Below are 12,446 nucleotides of genomic sequence, written 5' to 3'. Positions count from 1 at the left end.
AATTTCGACATCTGTAGATTAAATGGCGTACTAATTGCGTGATGAGAAAAGCATTGCAATATTTACCTAATTATACATCAACTCTATTTCTAGATGTATGGTATATAAAGACGATAACTTAAGTAAAATAATTATAATTACCATCCCCCATTTTATTACCCTTCCCTGTTGCAACCGTATTGAGCAACCCTTACATGAAGAACCCGTCTCGTTAGGAAAAGCAATTAATTAAAAAAAGACAATTTCTCTCATAATTAGGCGCGCAATGCGTGGGCTTGGTCTAGCAGCTAACGAACCGGGCATGCAACAGCTGTCCATATTGTTATATTGTTACTGTTTATTTTTATATTAAAAAAAAAGTCGATTGCTTCACCGAACGGAACAGTGTTTTCTCTGCTGTCACCCACATCAATAAACAAACAGCCTTGCTAGCGAGTTCCAAAAATAAACCCATTGAACAGTGTTCGAAGGTAGGCCTGTAACAACGTTGCCTCGGTCGGTGACAGTGCAGTCGGAATGGGAAAACGCATTTTAACCACATCAATTACCGCTCGGAGCATAATTAGAGAGATGCGTGCCGATCGTTCAACACCGCAATTTTCGGAGTATGTCCAAAAATTCCAATAGTATTTATACCATTTGGACAGCATGTTGGGGATGTTTTTTTTTTCGTCTTCTGTATATTTTTTATATATTTTGAACAACAAGAATAGGAAGGAGAATTCATATAAACAGGGACATTTTAGGGAGGTTAATTTCGTCTGCTGATGGGAATCCATCCATGGGAATTATGCAGGGCTGAGCGTATGCGGAAGGCACTTCAATTCAATCAAAACAATAGCGTTCCGAAAAGCACGTGCTAGGAACAGCAAACCATACCAAAGGAAAATGTATGCAGAGAGAGCAAAGTTTCCCGGTGGTAAGGTGTTTTTCCGATGAATTTTTCGTTCCAAAAACATAATTTTCAAGCTGTAACCATGGGGCCAATGTTTGATGTGCTAGTATGTCACTCCAGGGCAATGAAAGCTTAATACATTCGTTTACATTGTTTAGTCATCACGTCATCACCAAAAACAAAAGAAGACACGTTGCTTACCATGCAACTGGTGTTGGCAAGTACGGTAGCTTATGGAACAGTACAAACCCATAGCGAGGAAAATAATTTACTTAATTTTAAATGAAGTTGTGCGCTAAAGTACCGAAAAAAAAACCAAAATAATTTTCCATGTTAGATTTTAAAAATTGTCACACGCAATTAGGCTCATATGCACATCAGCAGAAAATTACTTTATACGTTATGCATTCCATTCGATTGCCTCAGAAGTGGCGAACAATAAAAAGCGGCCGAGTAATAATAAGCTTACGAATATTCTACTTCTCTCACGGCACGTCGCAGCTTAACGCTGTGGGGCGGACATTATTAAAAGAAGATTTATGAACCGCTATTTGCACGCTCGGAAGCAAATTGAGTAACTACGCAAGGGAGTGTTCTACGGTGACGAGTATATTTTAAATATTGGTACATATTTTAGATAACAGAATGGAAACATAAATGAAATGAGATATGGTTGATTTGGAGGTTTCATAAGTTGACTGAAGACTTGGACGAATGTAGATAGATTGTCTTGAATTGTACGTCTTTTTGGCCTATGAATATAATTTCTACGACCTCGGCATATGTGGCTTTGGATATATTAACGATCTAGCAAATTCATGTCATCCAATAATGTCCCTGACTTCCAATCTGACGAGCTACCCAACAGCTTCTAGTGTTAACTCTGTTTGGGTCAATATCATAGCACTGTCTTGTAAGTAAGGCCCTTTCAGCCAATAAAGTAATAAATAAATTCGAAGTTCAAAATTGTCATTCAAACACTTCATTAAAGTGTTATTATTATTGATTATTAATAATAAAAATAACCTTGTGTACATTTTACTAACAGTCAAACACACATCATAATTGAAGTATGCTGTTTAAGCTGTAGTGAATCAAATACCGTCGTGTATTACAAAAACGAATGAAAAATAGAAGTTCCCCTAGCAATTCCTAGCATTCAGTCCTCTTTAAAAAAAAAAACAAGCAAAAATAAAAGAAAAAAAAAACGATTTATTCCGCAAGCGAAAACCAAACGGTGGCGCTCGCGCAAGAGTACGCGACGTATGGTGTGAAAATAAATAATACAATATTTATTTCCCACCCGGCTTGCAATCGTTTGCATGCGTACAGGGTGGTGGGCAAGGTGGTTTTCAATCGTCCCCATATTGGATCGTGCCTCACCCCCATATAGGCCCGCGCTCCCTGCAGTGGGCTGGGGAGGATAATAAATTCCCTTAATGATCAATCGATCAACCGCACAAGTACACATTTGTGGGGCTGAATGTGGGGGAATTTGTTGTCGTGTTTTTTTTTTTGTTGCACTTGTTCTCTTCGTTAAATTGTGCGTGTGTTTATTTTATCTTGGTTGAATCGCAAAAAAATAAACGCCACTGGTTAGCGTGTGATAAATGGAACAGAAATCAAGTTACACCGGCCCGTTGTGCCTTCATTTGCGTGGTGTTGGTGTTGGAAGAAAAAAATCAATCGCGGTAATTGAAATCAACCAAATGCAATTTATTAAGCGCCACTAGGTGAATACAAAATTAAACACCCATGTCTGGTGGTTTTTTGGGAAGCGCCAGCCAGTTGTTGTTGTTGTTTTGTTTCAACGAGTGCAAGGCAAAAAAAAGCAACACACGTCATCACGCGCCATTGTGACAAATAAAAAAGGGCACGAAACAAACAATTCGACGCACGTTTTGGTCGGTGTCGCTGCTAATTGGGATTAATTTATGATCTTTTCGCTCGCAGCACATTTGCACATCATTCGGATGCTAAATGGGGGACGGAACTGTACGCAATATTTTTGAAGGAACTTTTTTCCACATGACCATTAAGTTGCTTTTTGATGAATATCCTGTTGAATATGCCATAAGAAGATGAAATTGAGGATTTATTGTACAACATTTAGTTAGATACGAGTTATAAAAGTAATCCTCTTTTATGTTTTACTTATTACTTATTGTGAAATACGTAATATTGAGAACGATTTCATAGCGAAATCCTATTTTTGTGGACAATCTATGGGATAAAAACATCAATCATTACATGTAACAATTTCTTCTAGGAATGATTTTGACGATTAAGTTAGAACTAATTAATTATCTCAAGTCCGTACGCTGTGCTGCATTAGCAGCATTTATGTTTACCACCATCAAAACTGAAAGCAAAATCTAGACTACATTTCCGGTAACGGTAACGAAGAGCGAAACAAAACACCATCCAACAGCATCCTTCCAGTACGGTTTCACCCGGACACGATGAAGGATTGTGTCACTTCTGTTTATTTATCTTGGTCTGTATGCGGCAAACCACTTCAAAAGATGGTGTTCTGTAGGGCTTCCGGTGTGGTAAGCGAAACCCGTAGCAAAGTTTTCTTTCGTTCCCTTTTTATTTCCAACCCCGACTGCCCAGAACCGGATCGATCTGGTCTAATGGTAAGGTAAATAAACGTGAAAATTATTCAACGCTGATTGGTGCGAAAGACTTACAACTTTTTCTTGAAGTGCGCCGGGGGCTGAAGTTGGTTGGAAGTGTAATAGGCCAAACTTCCGGTTATTCAGCGTCGGTGGCAATGGAACGTTGGATTGGGAGTGTTTTTCCGGTCCATTTCGGTGTTGATCGTGCTGATTGAATTTGATCGTGTACTGGTGTACGAGGTGCAATTTTAGCATGTAAGCTATAGAAAGGGGTCACTTGAAAGGAAGTAGCATAATTTTAGGCGCTACGAAACCTGACAGATAAGTTTAACATCCTTCCCTAGAATAATAAATGAGGAGACATTTCTTATCGGATTTATCACAAAACAGATAAACTAATTACTAATTACATAAATAATACTTTACACTAATGGCAAATTTGACACTTAACCTTCTTTGACTGAACAGAATTCGCCATACATAAGGCACTCATTTTGCATCCTAAAAAAGTGACTCTAACCAATTTGATTCCACCGTTTTCTCTTGCATTACTGGCATTACCGTGTTGCATTTTCTCACGCCAAGGGTTGGCGAATACCGGTAGACACCGTAAAAAAAATCTGTTCTTCGTTCCTTCCCACCGGACAGCACGGCTAGAAGTCGAAGCGCCTTTACATACATCATGGCACCGTTGGCATATGAATGGCTGTTAAAAGGTACATATTTTCTAGCACCGCAACCGGGTGCGGGAGCAACGTGGGTGAACGAGGTACGGAAATAAATCACTGTCTCACGTAACGCAAATCTTGAGCATCGCGCATGGAATTCGTGCCGCGTTCCAACCATCTTTGGACGACGGTTGCAGGAGAATTTCCTTCTCGGCTTGTTGCTCCGTATGGTGTTTTAAATGCCAAACACCACTACCTCCGCTACGCTTGTAAGTTGCGTTTGCTTTTCGACAATTGTTCCGGTTTTGGGAGAAATTCGCCGAACAATAGGTGTGCGCGGTGTGAGGCATTCTCGCGATCATCGCTACTTAATATACAGAACAACACCAGCCCGTGGCACAAATGTGGACGTGAAACCCTAAACGGAGATCGCCTTGCTTTGGTGTGCATCCTTCCGTAAAGAGTTGCACTTTTGGACGGTGGAGCTATAAATCATACCACAATGAAGCTGTATCCCACAGGAGGAGGTGGATGCGTTCCTGCATACCGATTCGGGTTGTTTGTTGGTCCACTGCCCCGCCTCATTGGCTGGTGCTGTTGCAACGAAAGCGAACGAAATGTCATTTCCGCTGGCGTCCCATTTATCTTGGCGTGTGTCCACACCATATTTCAAACTTCATCACTCTTGCACCATCGTTACGCTCGGACGATGAATACCCGTCGGTCACAATATTGAACCTGTGTGTGTGTGTGTTTTTTTTTTGTGTTCACACGGCGGGTGTAGAGGGCAACATAAATAATGTCCCCCAAGCGTGGATTCATAAGACTATCGAGATATTCATTTAAATTGTGCGCTGCATCCGCTGCCAGCAATCAGTGCAGGCTGGACATCTTGATTGGTGTACCGCTGCAGTGGACCGAATAATTTCCGAGAAGCAATCTCGATTATCGAAATTGTAAGGCGGTGAAAAAGAAACGGCGGCCGGATCGGCGTTGGCGGATAGTGATTGAAAGACGGTTCGCTATGGTACGATATTTTTAGCCGGCAAAGCTTTCCGCGTAGGCAGCAGAGGCAGATGAGTGAGTGAGTGTTGATTTATTGTAGTGGAAATGGTAGCGAATACCAGCGGGGGAAGTAATACGAACCTTGTGCGCCTGGAAAAATTGTTTCACTCTAATGGATTGCGATGTACATGGCTAGAGGGTTGAGCTTAATCATCGACCTCTCTCATCTCATCGACCAGAACCGGCAATGGTTGGGTTTGTGCGATTGAATTACTTGAAATTAATTTATTGGTGTTCAGATTTATTTGATTCTCAACATTCTTTGCTTCATTTAAACGTCGCGAAGAGTTGCTGTTGTCCATAATAATCGAAAAGTTAGAAAATCTTCTATGGAAAAATATGGATTCTCTCTTGGAAATATGTAACGAACTGTTATATGGAAATAAGGAAAGTATGAATTCTAAACAGAAAGAAGTCGCATTCTTAAAGTTTCCAGATTTATGTTAAATTGCAAATATATTTAAAGATTCCATAGATGCAGAATGTCCGCTTAAAAAGGTCGCAAAGAATATGTATTGTGAAGTGCATTGCATAAATTCGGGCTGTGTTAGTTGTACTTTCTGTCAAAAAATATCCTTTAAAACTTTGTAGCGTTTAAGCTAGTTTTTTTAATTGGATCCTTTCACAAATACACACAATTATTAACTAACTCGACTCATTGCCAAGTGAGCTTAAATAATTTGTGGGTAAAGAGAAAAGTATTTACTTTTTATACAAACAGAATCTAGAAGACGATAGCACGTTTTCAATAAAAAGCTATCATTACGACTGAGACAGGACGACCACGAGACCGTTTGGAAACGTGTAACCTTGGCAATTCATTTTTGTCCCGCTGTCCTTACAACCAGCACACTGTCAAGGTGACGGTTTTGTGTCTTCCTAGCCGTTGTGGTGGTGGGTCCTAGTTCTTCGAAACAATGTCATATGTGGCCGTGTGTTTTTGCTAATTTTTTATAGACCATCAAAGAAAACCAAAGTCAGATCTCAAGATGTCATCTTCGGAAATGTTGTGTTTGTCTAGGAAATGTATCATTAGCGGTCCTTTCGAAATCCTTTCTTACCGTACATCATGGCATCATTCATCTCATATGATCACGTGCACGCATCACGTGACGATTGTCATAAGTAAAACAAATGGCTATACAATCTTTTTCGAACAAACTTCCATCAAGCAAACACAAAACCTCCACGAAACCGCTCTCGCTCTCATTTCTCCGTATATGCCTTACTTGCTGGTGAGCTTGTCGCTATTTCTTGAGTGTGCTTGTCATGCTAAAGATTTCCGGCGAAAAAAAAACAACAAAACAACTACCGATTGAGCCACGAAATCGGTCCTGATTCATGCATGATGGAAATAAAATGGAGCCAAAAAGAAATACCCACGAAGCGGGTCACGTTGCGATGAGTTGTGGAAAAGCTGGTACGTTCAAATATGATTAATGGGGCACCGTTGTAATTGAAGCCCAGCAGTTTACGCTGTAACATGCGGTGGTTCTGTAATGTAATAAGACTCATTTCTCGGGCACAACGAGCGCGGGCAACCAAGCATGTGCGCCGTGACACACGAAACAATCATTCCAATTGTATGCTGGCCATTGCGAGTTTCTCGGGAGAATTTCGTTTCAAATTCTGCCGCTGCTACACGATGTACCTGCCAGAGCAAACATCCACCGGCCGGAAACAGCGGGGAATTACCTTAATAGGAAAATTGATTATAAGTATCAATCAATTCCCGGCGTGCACTGTGATGACAGTTCGCCAAGTCTTAAGCGTCACGGCTCGGCTTAGCCAGTTGACGCGTGGCTCAATGTTTAAGCCGTGTACGAACTGCATTTCTCATGCAGCATGAGTCCGGCGATGTGTCTGGTTGGTTGGTTGGGTTTGCAACAGTCGCTTCGTTACCGATCGCTTACCGCAGACCAGCTAGGCAAGTTCCCGAGACACGTGACATATTGCGCGTATGAATTATTCAATCTCCAAAGCAAATCTGTCACGCCGGAACGCTCGGCCAAGCATAATCTATGCACTGATCAGCATTTTGGGGGTGTTGAGGTTACAAACTGCGACCATAAATCGACCGTACAAAAACGTCGAATTGACGGTCGTAGCAGGAGGAACCGCATTGACGGCGCACTACCATCTTTGTCCGTCCCGTCAGCGGTTACGGTGATGGGTTAGACGCTCTTCTATGGTTGGTTTTGTCCGAACCAAGTGGAGATGAGCAATGACACTTCGCTGACAGCTGGAACAACTGCATTAGCATTCACGGTCCATGCATCTGCTTGATGTGTTATGATTGAATGGTAGAAAGAAAGTGCCTTGTTTTTGTGCTATTTATGCACCTTCTGTTGGTGAATGTTTTACATCTTTTCCCATGTACGCTCTGCAAGAATTCGCTCTCAGGACGCTGGTTGACGAAAGGTGGTCGAACATACAACGTCATTGGAAACAAACGCGGGCATCTTCGCATGGGGAAGGGAAAAAAATGAAGGGCAACACTTTTCCCACCCCTTTTTCAATCGATGCTCCAGACTCGGTTGGCCAGCAAAGATGAAGTTTCTTGTGGGAAAAGGGACACAGCACCGTTGTGGTGTGCTGTGCGAACCGCTGTCGGAATCCATTTATCACTAGAAAGGAAAAACGTCCCTTCGGATGTGGGTTAAGGAGATTTAAGACAGGTTGAGAATTACTTACCGATTTTGGTTTTCGCTTCCCTTACCCTTAATGCCACCAAATGAATGCTTGGAAATCTATTATAATCACTTCCGTGTTGTTGAAAAACGCCTGACTAATTGTTGTACCAAAACCGAGTGTCATTTCATTGGTGCAAATGACAGCACTAATGATTGCGTTTTGATAACTAATCCCAATCGGATTAATGTACTATTGTTCCTTTATTCTGCTCCATTAAAGCTGCGTGCATTTCCTCTTTTGGAGTCTTTAACACTCAGTTGTCGGTAAAATTTAGTTTATTTGATATCGTTAAGTCAATTATGCAGAAGTCCTGACACATTCTCAAATCGGTTAGTTAGATTTCATTTTTATTCGGAAGTTCTTATCGAGGTAGTCTAATGTGTTGCACCATTATAAGTTCATTGTTCATAGTCCATAATTTATGGACATTTTTCACACAAATTGGAATCACTAAAGTGTTAAAACAATTTTTAGGTAATATTTGAACTAGTTGTCTGGTGGAAACATTTATCAGAATTGTCAGATTGTACAGAACTTAAAATATTTGATTGTTGGAATTGTTTTATTAGCTTTACTGATTGTAAGAAAATCAGAAAAAAAATCCATAACCAATCCTAATCCAATCCATCATAAAATCCATAAAAGAATCAGACAACTGACACGTGGCGAACCTTAGACAAGTTATGCCTAAGGCAGAAACTCATAACAGAATCTGGATTGACGTTTGTAGAATCGTTCGAGATATTTAACCAACCATGTTTCGGGTCATGATGTCTACCGAGGGTTTTCCAACGAATTCCCTTTTTCATGTGAGGATACTTAAAGCTGTTCCAACTAATCGGGTGTGCTGTGGGATTTGCAAAACTCCTCAAAGAGGAATTGCTTTATAGAGTTGTATTCTGACTATTTCTTCGTTTGTTGTTTGAAATGCTCGTATGTTAATATGCATGAGCAATCAAATAAGCTTTTATGTATCGCTAACTCTTATAACTACACTTTAGGCAATTATATTACCAACATTATCCTTTGAAGCTTTGTTTACAACGATTTTACGCGTACGCAATATGTCGACGGAAATGATCTCATTGACATTTGGTGTTTAAGTTTGTCGTCGATGTGACATTTGTGCTAAGTAGCTGACTGAAATATTTTATTATCATTATAAGGTCAATCGCTTAACTCAAGCAAAACTGGGAAAAAGTATTCGCGAAAAAAAACGAAACGATTGCAAACGCAAAAAAGTTAATCACAACGAACAGGTTCCTTTTTTTTTAACACCTTTCCGTTCCCAACCGGGAAAAAGCTTGCATGTTCAGCTGCAAATGAACGCGAAGAAAAAAATTTTCGTCCCGTCCGTCTGGAGGGGGCAAAAAAGGGAATAATTTACCAATTCTTCGTACTGGAAACCGGGCTCACCTGGCACTTTTTTTTCCATGCCCAATTCCATGCACACGGTGTTGGGCCGGGACCGGGTGTGTGTTTAATTGCCACTGACATTGTCCGTCCCGGTAATCGTGGTATGCCACAGATGCCTGGGAAGAAATCGACCGTCTTTTCCAATCCTACCCAAATTCACCAATAAGTGCAAAGCCTGATCGTAACATAAAAGCAACCGCGTGACAGGTTCCGGATCTGCTCCCCCCCCCCCCACGGGAAAGGCATTGGGAATGTCTCATCGTGACCCACCCGCGATGTGGCAAGTGATGCAGGAAGGTAGTGTGGGAGATGCGAAGTGGAGTTCACGACTTGCTGGCTACGAAATTTGGCGTTGCCAGCGGTGTAGCCGAATCAGTGTCAAGATCGTGAAGGTGACGATAATTGCTTTATTGGCGGAACAAATGCCTCGGTGTGGAACGGCCAGCTGGGTTTTTGGGGACGGTGAAACTTATACCGAAAACAGCATACGATATCGGTTCTCCCCCGATCCGTTTGCAGCATTCCGATTGTTGCCCGGGCACGGATGGAACGGCCCATGTGCGGTTCCATTCGCTCGTTCCACTTATTGTTTGGTGTTGGGTTTTATTTCGTTCCTTCGCAGTCTGTTACCCAGTTCATCTTGATCGGCTAAACACTCTATATGCCATCGCTTCCTGGTTCCACCAAAGCCGCTTACATCGCACTGCTTGTAGCACATAAATAAACATATCGCCATATACGTAAGGGCCCCCACATCGATTCCAGGGGGGGTTCTTATACTTCTTATGCTGTGTCGTATCTTATTTTTTTTTTATTTGTTATGGTTGATGAATTTGTTTCCGTTTAACGATTGTTTTTCCTTCAACATCGAAATCGGTTTTTGCTACGAAGCGGCCGAGTGCAAGGAACCGTTCATTGGGTCGTCAACGCGACATTAGTTCGCACGAGTGCCACGAGGCCATCGTAAATCTTGGTGTTCGGTTAACCCGCCCTTTGACGTCCGTAGCACAGTATGCGCTGCACCGAACGGAAAGGGCAGCATTAAATTAATGTACGAATTATGTAAACGGTGCCGATCACCTCCGGCCCCGATGGTGATGCGGGACCATCCGGTAGGCCTCAGCCATCGATCGTCAGTGTTGTGTTTGTTGTGTTGCTCCCAAAGGGAAGCTTTCGAACAGGAGGTCAAAGGCCAAAATCCACCCACGAACACCATGCAAAAGGTGTTTGCCAGCGGCGATTGAAAGATTGTGTAGCATGGCAGCGATAGCGATAAAAAAGCGATTGTCGCAGGAAAAATATACTGAAAAAGGAAGCATCCGCTACGATCGAACCTTCGGTTTCGATGTTTTGTCTTTCCGCTCCGGATTCGGATTCCCACACAGCTTTATCTTGTTTTTCACCCAAGGTACCCAAGGAGTGCTGCCGACATGTCAAAGTGTTTGCCTAAGCAGGGCCCTGCACACCGTGTTCCCCCATCCTCAAGGCAGCGGGTTCGGGTCCGATTAATCTCGCTGACAGATGAATGGGGCTGAGACGGTATTGATTTATGGGCACGATTTGAACTAAATGATGGCGCTGGTGACCCGTTCGCGAACCAAGTGCCCGGTAACAGCACGAAGAGAAATGAAACTGAATTTGGAAAGTTAATTTGTTTGCTGACGTTACGGGCACGGTGTCGATCGTTCGTGTTGCCGTTGCGGTTCGCATATAAAACAACATTGTCCGCCGGGCAGGAGATAATCTATCGCATCGCATATCGGGGAATTAATATCAATTTGTGTGGCCGTATCCTATCGCTAGGGGTGAGCATAAAATTAAAAAATAATTTAATGCGAACCCTCTCATCAGTAGTATTTAATTTTCATTCGACATAGTTGTTTATGTCGCAATTGGTAGGATTTAATTTGTAGTGTTGGGCAAGCGATGGCAATCGAATGGTAATAAATGTAATTTAATTTAATGGGCAGTAGACCTCCTCCGTTGGTGAGGTGGTGGGGTGTTGGCGCCAGTCTCTCCACATCGATAATGTTTGGGAGTGTAAAGGGTCGCGCTCTAGATCAGATTCGATTCCACAGCTGTAGTGTGTTGGACCACGCATTTAAGTAGGTACCGAGGAATTACTCCGCGTGACGATATGTTAGAACTGCTGCTACGTCATTCGAACATCTTCATTAGAATAAGTCTTAAACCTACCTAATTCAATAATAAAAATGATTACGCTGTTATGAAAATAAGTCAAAATAATCACTAGCGATGAAAGCAAATGGTGCATAAATATACCAGCATGTCAATTTAAACAGTAATTGAGAATTTGAACGCCTTTGCCGCACTTTGATTGTATGAAAATTGCGATGAAAATATCATTCCAATTACCAATTAGCCAGAACTCAGAATGAACTTCAGCATGAAGTTGATCATTTATCATTTGGTACTTAGTCGCACGAAGTATGTCCAAGCGGTACGGCTAAAAATAGCGTATCTCAGTTCCTTCCTATTCGAAGCATCTCAATTAGGAAAGTGCTTTTCCTTTCCACCAAACCAGTGGGGCTAAATTTAGACCTTAGCGAGGATCGACTGTAACAACTTCAAGGCGACAAGTAATTAAGCACTTACTGTAATGAGCACTAACATTCGAAAGTAATTTGTTTATAAAGCCTTCTGGTTTCACTTTTTGCTTTTACTGGCCACCGGTCCACCGCCGAAACTTTGGCAAATAAGTGCACAACAGCATAACGTTCGGCGGTACGTTCGGCTGCTGCTTCTGTCACCCACCACCCCAAACCGTTAAAAAAGGCCCACTGCCGACCCGCGGGAATTGGCGGGGGTACACAGTTTATGGGTCGTTAAAATTTACAACCACCATAAACACAAATCTGGATCATCGCTAATCCGGTGGTGGAATCAAAACCGGTAATTACGACCGATAGCGTGTTACCTTCGCTGAGCTGATGTGCCGCGCTACCGGAATTTTGATCGGTGCAAACGCAGACCAAGTACCGTCGGAACTCGTGTCGTTTGAAGCGGCAGAAATTGGTTCCCGTTCGTGAAAGCGTTTGCATTGCTACGTTGTTGTGCTCTATTCGG

Source organism: Anopheles marshallii, chromosome 2, assembly GCF_943734725.1.
Source record: "Anopheles marshallii chromosome 2, idAnoMarsDA_429_01, whole genome shotgun sequence".
Classification (NCBI taxonomy): Eukaryota; Metazoa; Arthropoda; class Insecta; order Diptera; family Culicidae; genus Anopheles; species Anopheles marshallii.
Note: the sequence above shows the minus strand (reverse complement) of the source record.